The sequence below is a fragment of the Ambystoma mexicanum genome, chromosome 10 (assembly GCF_040938575.1).
Source record: "Ambystoma mexicanum isolate Mex_15411 chromosome 10, UKY_AmexF1_1, whole genome shotgun sequence".
NCBI classification, from domain to species: domain Eukaryota; kingdom Metazoa; phylum Chordata; class Amphibia; order Caudata; family Ambystomatidae; genus Ambystoma; species Ambystoma mexicanum.
The window spans coordinates 923,398,649-923,411,317 of record NC_090932.1 but is presented as its reverse complement, the minus strand read 5'-3'; the positions used below and the strand labels follow the sequence as shown (position 1 = coordinate 923,411,317).

At 47.5% G+C, this 12,669-nt stretch overlaps 1 protein-coding gene across 1 annotated transcript in view; it reads left to right on the top strand.

Annotated features, from left to right (window-relative positions):
- ACTL6A (actin like 6A) overlaps positions 1 to 12,669 on the top strand; it is a 528,174-nt gene that overhangs the window by 295,654 nt on the left and 219,851 nt on the right. The gene's annotated exons all lie outside the window — the stretch shown is intronic.

The window sequence follows — 12,669 nt, the reverse complement described above, 5'->3', positions numbered from 1 at the left end:
TCTGAACCAATTGACCTGGAAAATGCTGTGTTGCATCGGAAGCTGAATGCATTCATTCTGCCTATTATCCCACCGGAAGATTAAGCCAGTTGCTGAACACAGGTGTTACATATTCCTGTGCACAATCTGCATTTGGAGAATTAAGTAACTGAGCTACCTTACAAATGATAACTCCTCCGGGGCTTTACCGTTTTAACCCCTTAACTGCCATTGGCCTTTTTTGGTGATTTCAGTATGTCGCGATTCAATCCTTTGTAACTTCTTTGTTACATGAGATATCTCGGCCAAAGTTGGCCCCTTTTTTTTCCACATGTAGGCGGTCGTAACGCCACCCAGGAATCCTAGTTTGCTGTAAGGGGGTGAGAGAAAATAACCAAAAAGGAGAACTTTTGGTGTTTTTTTCAGAACAAATGGTTTGCTGTGCTGGATTCGCCATTTTCCAGGCTTTCAAGAACAGAGTGGAAACCAAAATAGCATATTTTGATATGCTAATCAGCCGTTTTGTGAGATGTAGGCGATTTTGGCGTTTTTTTGTCCAATATGGCATGCGTGGACGGAATAGAAGAAAAGGGTAGGAGCGCTAAATGGGAAGCCAGAAAGGCATACATTTCTGGAAAGTAGACAATATTCCAAGTTTAGGAAGGGGTGATTTGCACAGGTCAGGTAACTATGTAGAGAAAGATTCCATAGTTTGGGGGGGAAATTGGGAAAATGACAGAAGAAAAACACAATTTCCGCACTTTTCACTATGGTCACCCACCAAAACACACAGCCAGGGGAAAAGGCTAACCCACTGATAAACCCAAGCCTTTTGGCAAAGCAGATTTTGCTCATGTGGACAACCTACAGATTTGGGCCTAGGGTGTCGAAGCCACCAAGGAAAACAGAGAACCCCATGCATTTCCGAAAAAGAAGACACAGTGGGCACCCCCCTTTCCACTAAAAACATCCATGGTGGTTTAGTGACCCCCACACCCACCCAAAATGAGTAGTTTTTTTTATTTGCCCCTTTCCCAGGGGGGGGGCAAAACATACTGCCCCAGGCTTGGTGGGTGGCTCTGCCAATATTTGCAGTGGCCTCTCCCCTCACCCCAAATGGATGGGGCATCTCATGTACCCGTTCCTAGGGGCAGAAATCTGCCGCCAGGGAGGGCTACATAAGGTGCCCCCTCATCCACTTAGGGTGGGGGGGAGAGCTGTCCCCCTTTCAAACACAAAAAATCATGGTGGTCTACGGCCCCCCCCTCCAGCCCCCACCCAAAACAAGTTAATATATATATTTTTGTTTTGCCCTTCCCTAGGGGCAGATGGGCACATGTGTGTGTGGCCATCTGCCCACGGGGGGGGGGGGTCAAAACGTACTGCCCCAGGCTTGTTAGGGGTGGCTGTGCCAATATTTGCAGTGGCATCTCCCCCCTCACCCCAAATGGATGGAGGGCATCTCATGTACCCCTTCCTAGGGGCAGAAATCTTCCCCCAGGGAGGGCTACATAAGGTGACCGCCATCCACTTAGGGTGGGGGGAGAGGGCCACCCCCCTTGCAAAAATCCCTGGTGGCTAGTGGTTCCACACCCCACCCAAAACTACATTTCTTTTTTTTAAAGTATCTTTTTTTCTGTTTGCACCCCTTCCCTGGGGGCAGATGATCACCCATCTGCCCCCATGGTATTGCCCCCATGCTTTGGGGGACAGGGGGAGAGGGCAGCTTACATAGTAAGCAGCCCCTCCACCCACTTCAAAAACAGATCCCTGCACGACGCACCAAACACATATTCTGGGGGGGATAAATGACATTACATGCCCCCCACTTAAAATTGTGGGGGGATTTGTCTCATCTGCCCCCCCCCCACCCCCAATGTCCTACGCCCATGCAGAGAAGGATCCTGCCTTCTCTGGAAACACCAAACTCGTGTGGTTAACCCTTGCATCGAAAAACTTTGGCCCAGCACCCACGGACACAGTCTATATCAGGGGACAGCTTAAACCAGACTCTCTGGTGATGACAACCACATGAAAGAGAGCTGGTACTCCATTAGCTTCCTCTGATGCTCCACCTGACGAGGAAAGCCAACGCCTTTACGCCTCTTCTGCTTCCTTTCAGGCTAGGATAGCTAACAATACTTCTCTTAGCTAGCTACAATTGTTATATATGGGACGAGGTGTCCCCACTACTATCAGCCCCATAACCACTAAAGACAGAATTGGCCCAGGTAGTAGCTGAGGGCAGAGCAGTCTCTAGCAGCATCCTAAAAAATAATTTAGACGCTGAAGCGTCATGCTTGGCTTCACCAAACAGGATTTAAAGAGGAGACTCAAGCAACACTGCTAAATTTGCCTGTTGAGCACAGCGTCCTCTTTGGAAAGGCAGTCGAGGACGTACTGAAGTCTGCAAAAGATGAGTACGACACTCTTAAGTCCTTGGGACAACTGACTGATAAACCCTCAGGCCAAAGAGGGAATAGTAATTTCCGTCACTTCAGAGGACGAAATTCCCAGAGAGGTACAGGGTATAGTCGAAACCAAGGGTCATCCTGGGGTAACAATCAAAGCCAAGCCTTGCAAGGTTACCAGCGGGGACAGCGCCGATCTTGCGGCCAGGGGAAGTCCTCCACTTCTAGAAGTGGTGGAACACCTCCAAAACAGTGACTACCAGCTTTAGGTGCCCTCCCATGCCTCTCCAGTACGAGGGCGCATTTCAAACTTCACCCAAGCATGGGAGGGGATCATCTTGGACAAATGGGTGATATCCACCATGGCGGTTACTGTGTGGAACTAATCCAGCGACCCCCGGAACCATCCCCTGTGCCAAAAGACCCACTCGAAGGAAGAACGCATCCTTCTCGAGGAAATCGCAGCGCTGCTCCAAAAGGATGCCATAGAAGTTGTCCCGGCGAACCAGGTAAACAAGGGTATTTATTCAACCCACTAACTGTTACGCTCACCTGGATTCCACAGGGGTGCCGAACGAAGCTGGTCTGCAACAGTCTCCACCAGCGTGACTCGTAGTGAAGTGATGAGCGACTGCACCTGCCCACTTAGTTTCGTCTGTCTGGCACGTAGGAAGATTTTCCTAGAGTGGTAAAAATGGCAAGTTAGCTAACCGATAGGAGGAAGCTTTACTTCTGCTTCTACTTCCGTGACCACCTAGTGTTCTCTTTGCTGTGTCTCACCTTATTGTTAAAAAGGATGGGCTCTCCATCCTCCGTCTGTATGCAGGGGTGCGTTGAGACTTGGGTATCCAGTTAACTTCACTGATCCCGTAATCTTATGGCAGAGTTCCAGACAAAAGTGACTCAGAGGTAAGTCTTAAGCCAATCCTAAGTAGCATGCATTGCTTTAGAGTTCTGGTTGTCTTATATTCCACTTCTGTACCATTTCTTTATAGTTTTTTCCTTTGCAGAATTGCCGAAGCCAGGTCCCTTCTCCAAGAGAAACAAAGTAAATGCCAAGGTAAGTTTCAGTATTTGCACGAAGCGAAGAAAAAATGTCTTTGCATGAGATATTGTTCATTTGCGCGATTAATCAGTTGTCCTCTTTATTCTGCAGGTGCGGCAATTCCCCTGAGCAAGATCGTGATGGTGATTAGCGAAACCGCAAGTGAATACTGCTTTGGATAAGTATCTTGCGACGCAAGGTTGAATGTCTTTTAGCGAGACGCAGCTCACCTGTTGACTTCTTGTTTTGGCAGATGCGGCCGCTACGGGCGGCGATCACGTTAGTGCCTCGCTGGATCGCATGGACGAACGGAGCATCAGTGAGTATCACGCGGTGCTATGCTAATTGTTCTTAAGATGCTTTCTTGTATAGCGCAGGTAACTGGTTCCTTTTCCAACAGGTGCGGAGACTCCCGGATAATTGCGATGGAGGATCTGGTAAGGCTCTTCTGTTCCCTCTTCTTCCTTTGCAGGTTCGGATCGTGAAGAACAGGACGGATGTGGCTGAAGACTGGACTGGAGCTGCAGGCACGGTGAGTGTTACGGGCGTGGTTTAAATAGCCTCCCAGAAGTAGTTCCCAGGTAAAGTAGTCCCAGTATCGCACCCAATAAAGTAGTTCCTTCAAACAGCCTCAAGGTGGGCTGTACATGGCTTCACCAGTTGATAACTTGACTTGCCTGAAAAGGCAATATGAGCCTGGCTCCATCCGCGCCAGGACTGAGTCCAGGAAGCCCTTAAGCAATCCTTTGGGGCCTTACAAGTCCCCATAGGTGCTAGTACTCTGGGCAGACTGGTCTGCTCCTGATGTCTGGGGGCAGGCATCGTGACACTAACTTGTGCCAAAGAAAGATCTAACAATGCACCCAGTATTAGACCTACGCCCTGCAAACAAATATCAAGCCACAAAAATTCTGCATGACTACGCTAAATGAAGTAATGCCTCTGCTAAAGCGGGTGACTAAATGGCAACATTGGATATGAAAGATGCTTATTTTCATATTTCAATGTTACCAGCGCACAGAAAATTCTTTCGGTTCAAGATGACAAACCAGCACTACCAATTCAAGGTGCTAGCCTTCGGCATAGCCTCTGCTCTGAGGGTATTCACAAAGGTACTGGCGGTGGTGGCAGTGCACCTGCAGAGGGAGTCAATCCCTGTGCACCCTTACCTGGATGACTGGCTGATTACAGGGGAACCCCCCCAAATTTGCAGGACAAACATTCAAAGAATGATACATTTTCTGTTTCAATTGGGCTTCTCAATAAACGAGAAAAAATGAAGCCTAATGCCAAGCACAACCAAACCGTTCCTAGTAGCTGTAATAAACACAAGGGCGGCTTTAGTCTTCCCTTCAGAGGAAAGAGTCCAAAATATGTTAATGCAAATACCACAATATCAGGCCGGTCGCCAGATAAGCGTATGCAAAGCTGTGATTGCTAGGCATGATGGCATCTTGGATTTACCTGGTGCCGCACACATGCCTGCGCATGCGCCCCATGCTGGAGTGTTTGACGAAACAGTGGTCTCAGGCAATCGGTCAGTGGGATGATCTAGTGGTCGTTTCGCCAACACTAGTACAGAACCTTCGCTGGTGGAAAAGGGAGAATCTGTTAAGGGGCAAACCCTTCCACGATCCAGAGGTGCAAGCAATAGTCGCGACAGACACCTCGCTTGCAGGTAGGGGAGGGGCTCATCACCTTCATCACACGGCTCAGGGACTGTGGACTCCTGCCACGGCACAGAACCACATCACCCTCTTAGAACTGCTGGCAATATTCAAGGCCCTTCCGGCATTCGAAATACAGCAAACAAATCAGTCTGTACTAGTCTTCACCGACTGCACGACAGAAATGTTCTACATCAAGAAACGGGGGCACACATTCTCCAAATATGTCCAAACTAGCTCAACAGATTTGGAAATGGGCACTCAAACGGAAAATATTCCTATCCTCACCACGTTCCAGGGGAACTAAATACATTAGCAGACTAAGTAAGCAGAGATCCCCTACCAGAGGAACATGAATGGCAACTAGACAGAGGTCGTAGACTATCTCTTCTCTCTGTGGGGTTACCCCACGCTAGACTTGTTTGCTACAAGTGAAAACGAGCAATGCCCAGACTTTGCGTCCAGGTTCCCACAACCAGGCTCCAGGGGGGAATGCCCTATGGATGAACTGGTCAGGGATGTTTGCTTACACTTTTCCACCCAGTCCTCTCATGAACAAGGTAGTTGTTGGATCAAGATTTGGGGTAGTAACCTTAGGGTGCTCTACAACAACCTCAGCCTCCTGGCAATAGGGACCCAACGTTTGGTATAAGTTTGAACTACACAGGTTGGTAGTGTGGCCTAGCAGCCAGACTTATCTCTAGAGGGGTCAATGTGAGCAGTAGTGGAGTTACACAGAAATTCAGTGACAAGTATTCAAATAAACACTGATTCTCAAGGTTTCTTGATAAAACAATTATTAATTTTACCAGTCATTTAAACAAGCCTTCTTCAGAAGGGAGCAATATAAAAGCAACAATTAAATACACTTCAAAATCCACACTCTTGGGTTTCTTTAGATTCAGTAATTCCCATTGGGGATGGCATACAGACACTTCCTACCCCCTCCGGTGACTTCAATAACTAGGATGCTGTTGGCATTAATATATTACTGTTACATCTAGAGTAGTCTGAGAGAAAGTAAAAAAGAAATATTCAACAGAATAAACAAGAGTTCTCAACTGCACTTAGCACACAAGGCAGTTACTTTTAAACCCCAATGCCGAATAGTTTAACCCCTTCCTGGAAGGATAGGTGTAACACAACAGAGGAGAGAAGGACTCTTCGGGGAACTAGGCTAAGCCAATGGCAATGGGCAAACGTCTTGGTAACTGGAGCACTACTTGAAGGTGGGTAAAAGTCTTTGCACAATGTTTTAAAAGTTATTTGAAGAGGAAAGCAGAATCAAATATAGGGCCACAAGCCGGGAGACTTGTGAAGTAGAAGCTACAAGCAAATCTACAGTGAGAGGTAAGTTCTCTCAGACTTTACAGTACCTTTTGGTTTGAAGAAAAGATGCAGCTGGTGATCCTGGTTCATGTGCAGCTCTGCAGGTCCTGCTTGTTCCTCGCCCTCAGTCGTGGGGACAATTGGGAGGACTCCTGGGGACTACTGCACCACAATGGGATGGTCACCGACCGCAACCGGCAAACTTCAAATCAGTGGCTCTTTGGTGTTTCAGCTACTCACGTCTACCGCAAACAGCACCACCGTGGTTTCGGGCTATTGCAATGAACCTTCCTTGCATCTGGGGTCCTCCACTCTGTTGAGGGGGCTTAGGCTTGGTCAGTCCTGCTTCCTGGAAGTCAGGAGGATCTTCCTGCAGTCTCTAGGTCAACCTAAAGCAACGCACACAAACTGGTGTTCCTCTCCCTGGCTATACGGTTTCCAGAATAACTCTGTGGCAATTCAACCAGCTCAGAGACAGATGTCCAGGTGGCCTACTTGTGAGTTGATTGGTCCCACCAACTCAAGGGGAGAAGTTGTCTTTGCAGGGCTTCTCTGTCGAGGCAAACTTGGAGCTTCGGCACAGCAGCAGGGCTTCACTGGACAAACAATTGGTCCAGGAGTTGCAGCAGGCGTCGTCTTCCAGATCTTTTCTTCGGATTCCTTCGTCCAGTGGTCGACTGGCTTCCAGCCAAAAAGCCTTGCCTTTTATGAAGGTTTCTTCCATTCATTCCAGCCTAGCTGCCAATCACCCAGCCGGGTCGCTTTCCTTGCCGGACAGTCAGCCGGCCAATCACCAAGGAGTGCATTCATGTCTCCTAAGAGACTAAGCACAGGGAGTTTTCGGGCACCTCCCTCACTTCCTGCCCCCACCAGACTCTCTGGAGCCGGAGGCGGGTTTCACTCGTGAAGCCCGCCAAAGACAAAATTAACAAAGGGACCAAACCTGGTTTGGCGCGCAGAGTAAATCTCAAGAAGGACCAAAACAACAAGAAATGGCGAAAAAAGACTGGGGCCCATTTTGACAAAAATGGCACCCATGGGTGCTTTACTGTAGCTGCGAACGCAGCCCGCAGTAAAGACACGACACAGTAGTAAAAAGTAACCACTGCCACCAGCCGTTAATTGTGTTAAAGGTAACATAGAAAATCTTACATGAGAAGCTAGACAAAGGGGTTACCAAGTAATCCCTCCACCACTCTATGGTAAGATAGTGTTTGCTGGGTCTAGAAATGTACTATGTGAGTAAAGTCAATTTCACTTTACAGCTCTTGTAGTTAATCCAAAAGTAAGGTATTCAAACCTTAGAAAATCTGAAAGACTTCCCTGTGTCACTGCACTAAAGGTGCTGTGTGACACAATGCAAAAAGATCCCTATGGAGTTTGTCAGACTCCAAAAACACAAGGAAACGGAGTTAATAATCAGAAAAATACACGAGCGAGTGGGAAAAAGGTCTCGCACTCTTGAGGGTCAAAATTTAAAAAGTCCTAGAGTCCAGCAAAAGTGCTCGGGGTCTCTAAAGTAGAGAGGAATTAGCACATTTCTGAGAATTCTCCCTAACACTTTGCCTTAGTGCACTCCTCATTCCACCTGACCTTCTTGGGGAAATTGGGTGAGGAGATCACATTTAAGAGAGAAGCTATTGTCCCATAGTTCTCAATGAAGTTCTTATATTAACCTGTGAGACCTAAAAAGGCTCTCACTTGGGTTTCAGTAGTAGGGGTGACCCAGTCTTGTACAGCTTGTACTTTGCTAGGTAATGGCCTGATTGCAACTCCTCATACCTCATGTCCAAGGTAGACCACTTTACTGTGGCCAATTTGACATTTACTTGCCTTTATGGTCAGATTGGCATGCTTAAGAGCCTGCAAAAGTATCCTCATTGGTCAATATGTTCTTTCCAAGTAGGGCTGAACAGTACAATGTCATCCAAGTATGCCATGCAGAAGTCCTCATCCCATTCAGAACATGATTTACCATCCTTTGGAATTTAGCAGGTGCATTCTTTAGTCCAAAAGGCATAACCTTAAACTGGTAGTGGCCTCCACGGTTTGAGAATGCAGTTTTCACCTTGGCATGGTCTGTCGGAGCTATTTGCCTGTAGCCTAAAGTTAGGTCAAATGTACTGAGAAACTTGGCTTACCCAAGTTTATCGACCAGCTCATCTGTCCTAGGTAAAGGATGGGCATCAGTCGTGGTGACTGCATTGAGTTCTATAGTCCACACAAAATCTCAGTTCCATGGATCCTGCCTATGGTACTAGTACAACTGGACTAGCCTATGGACTGGAAGATGGCTCAATGACACCAAGATCAAACTTCTTCTTGACCTCTTCCTTTATGTGGGTTCTTACATGGTCTGATATCCTGTTATCCCTGCTTTTGACATGGAGACTGTCACCAGTGAGAATATCATGCTGGCCCCAAGGGGTCAAGCCTGTTGTCTGTGAAAACAGAGGGGCAATCTTATTTAACAGAATCTTGCACTCCTCCTGTTCCAGAGTCAGATCAGAAGAGAGATTAACTCCTATCTTTCCATCTATACGTTGTCCCGTGAGGAGGTCAGGTAGAGGCTAACTCTCCTCCTCCTCCTTCTGAGCAGATGCTAGAAGCAAAGCTCCCAGTTCTGGTCTAGAGACATAGGCCTTACCATAACTAGAACTTGCTGGTCTTGAGTAAACTCAACCATGTTGGCCTTCTGGTCATGCCAATGCTTCACCAGAGCCTGACTTGCTTTCAAGTTATCTGACGCTTCTGTCATCGTGTGTCATTCTCCTTCGGAGACCCAACACATAGTCACTGACTCTCAATGGCTTGTGGGAAGGAGCACTCTCCAACCCCTCCTTGATTAGGGCCAATGGAACTCTAACCGGATGACCTTAGAGAAGCTCAAAGGTGCTAAACCCAACCCCTTTCTGAGGGACTTCCCTATAAGCAAAGAGAAGGCATGGCAGTAGAAGGTCCCACTTTCTTCAAAGGGGTTCTTCTAAAGCACCTATCGTGCTCTTCATAGTTGTGTTAAACCTCTCCACCAACCCATTGGTCTGGGGGTGGTAGGCCGTTGAGAACTTTTAGGTCACTCCCCAAACCAACATCAATCCTTAACCGGACTCATTGTGGACCCTTTACCAGACTCACCCTTGAGACTTGGCCTTGACCACTCTCTATGCTACCTTGATTGGCTTGGCTACAGCTCTGTTTTCCCTGTTTACTAACTAGGTAGGCCTCCTACACATCTGTCCACCAGGCCAGAGTGTAGAAATCCAGTCTACCAAATGACATGAGCTACATAGGATAGCAAAGATGTTGGGGCCACTAAATGGCCAGATTCATCACGCCATAGGCAGTCAGAACACAAAACACAACCTTGATCTTCCTAGCTTCGTATCACATCATGGGGAGCCCTTGCTTTGGAGGTCCACCAAGACGAAAGGGATTCTAAGGGGTGCTCTGGAGAGAGGAGAAAGAGAGGTACATAATCAGAAGCTGAAGGGCTAAATTCTTGGCATGGCAATCTGCCAGTGAATTACCTTTTGTGAGATTGTTAGGGAGATTTGTCATGTTTATACTTCATCCCCTCTCCTGGTGAGACCCCCAGCACTTTTTGCTGGACTTCTGACCTTTTTCTGAAACCCTGAATGAGTGCAGCCTTTTTCCACTCATTTATTCTTATGGGCTCTTGTGTTTTGGAGCCCTGTTCTTTGTATTGTACCTATCCTATGCAGCCTATTTTTCTCCCTAAACTCTTAAAGGCATCTGTATTTTACTATTGCAGCACACAGATCCTTATGGGCAGTGTTGCCGAGGACCCCTGGAGTCCTCCCTTGAGATTCTTTTTCTGTATCCTAGAGTAACTACAGTTCTTATATTTCGTATCTCTCCAAAAACGTTATAGTCTGAGAGATTGGCACACACCACCTTCAGTGGAGTGCCACAGGGGATACCTAGTAGCCCCCCTCCTCTCTGCCCCTGTGACTTTTCAGTCACATAGACAATCTGCTAGTTATGGCTGCAGGCAGAAGTAGGGGAGGCGTTGTCCCCCCTTTCCTTTGTCTGACAGTGCCTGAATGGGACCAGCTCCCACTGGGGAGGGTGGGGGGAGGGTCTGGCTGTCCTGATTGGACATTCAAACGCCCCATTTGAATGGATTGTGTCCTCCCATGTAATCCTCATCTTTGATATTCAATTCTGCTTGCATCTTGCTTCAGATTTTTTTTTTCATAGGGTCGAGAGGCGAGTCTTGGTCCTCGATTGCCTCTGTAGAATCCCTCTCTTGACGTTTACACTTGTATATGAAGCATGCGCGCTGACCGTTACTTCAGTTCCAGTTTTTCTGCATTGCTGTGTGCTTCAGAGTTACTTGCCTCAGCAAAACTTTGATTGCGTTTATTCTTCAAGTGAGTTCGATGTTCTTCAAATATGTCCTCGACACCTAAGACTGGTTTCAAATGGTGTACAGACCGTGGGGCAACAATGTCCAGCACAGATCCCCCACTGCGTCTGTTGTGTTTGGGGTCACTCCACAAGGTGGCCGACTGTCATTCTGATGGTCGGGGCCTTGCGGGAAAGGAAGGGGAAACTAGATGCAGGTAAGCCCTCTTCTAAATCCCCAGCTTGTACCCCATCCAAAAGAAAATTGTGCTCCAAATGGAGGTATGTTTCCCCTGAGAGAAAACGTCTGAAATATCGGAGACGGTCGAGGTCCGCTTCACAACGCTAGTACTTTTCTCACAAGAAGAGTAGGAAACCGCATTATCATTTTGTCTTCCTCTCCTGAAAAAGTTTAGCTCGCAAAGAAAACCTGTACTCCTGCGGAATGGGAAAACCTCTGCTTAAAAATGCTGGATGTTTTCAATAGGCAAGCTCCTCCGAGTGCCCCTTTCATCTCCTGAGCCTTCGAGACATGTCATCCATTTGAAGTCCTTGAAACATGTTAAACTGACTCATTCATCGACCTTGTTAGGGAGAATTCTCATAATGTGCTAATTTCCCTTACCTTTTGAGACCCCCAGCAACTTTGCTGGATTTCTGGGATTTGATTTTTTAACTGCCAAGAGTGAGCCTTTTTTTCCCCACTCTTACATGTATTTTTTGTGTTTTTTACTTATGTGTGTTCTTTGGTTATGGAGTTTTAAAACAACTCCAGTGGCATCATCTTTTTCTGTGTGTCACAGCACCTTCAGTGCAGTGGCACAGGGGTGTCTTTCAGACTTCCCAGGGCTTAAATACCTTCTCTGGGAATGACTACTGTCTCCCAATGCATGTAAAGTTAAGTTGACTTTACTAGTCTCTTTAAATGTACTGACCCAGCACACACTATCTTAGTATTGAGTGCTGGAGGAGTTGCTTAGCTTCCCCTGAGTCAAAGGACTCCTCTAACAGTAAAATGTTAACTTTTCCTACTTTAAATGGCTGGTGGCAGTGGTTTAGATCAACTACCGTGATTTTTCCCAACCGCTAACAATGGTAGCTAAAAACTGGGTCAGCCATATTTTTCAATATGGCGCCCCAGACCTATCTGTAAAAACAGACTCTGGTCATCTTGTTTTTGCCATTTCTTTTAGGAAAAGTCCTTGTTTGTCTCTGCGCCCCAAACCAGGTTTGGTCCCTTTGTTCGTTGGCCTTTGGTGGGTTTCAGTGCTGAAGCCCTCCTTTGGCGCCTGAGTGTCTGGGCTGGACAGGATGTGAGGGAGGTGCCCGAAACTCCCTGTGCTTATTCTCTTAGGAGACCTGAATGCACTCTGGCGTGATTGGCCAGCTGGCTGTCCGGCAAGGAGAGCCACTCTGCTGTGAGAGTGACAGCCAGGCTGGAATGAATGGGGGGAAAACTGTTTGAAAGCAGGTCTCTGGGACTTGGAAAGCAGAGTCCACCACTGAAATGAAAGAACTGAAGGAAGAGGACTGCTGCAACTCCTGGACGACCGGTGAAGCCCTGCTGCAGGTCCGAATTGCCTAAAACTCCATCGACAGAGAAGCCCTTCAAGGTTAACTTCTTTCCTTGAGTTTGGTGGGAAAAACCAACTCACAAGCCACCTGGACACCGTCCCCATCTGGTAGAATGTTCATCAGAGTGCTGATGACAACCGTATAGCCAGAGGGAAGGAAACCAGCCCGTGGACTTTAAGGCACTCGCACCTTAAACCGACATCTTGCTACAGCTTTTGGCCTCTTCCTTGGGCAGTGCAGGAACCTCCTGACGTCGTCCTTGTCCCCACGACTGAAGCTCGGGAACAGCGAGATC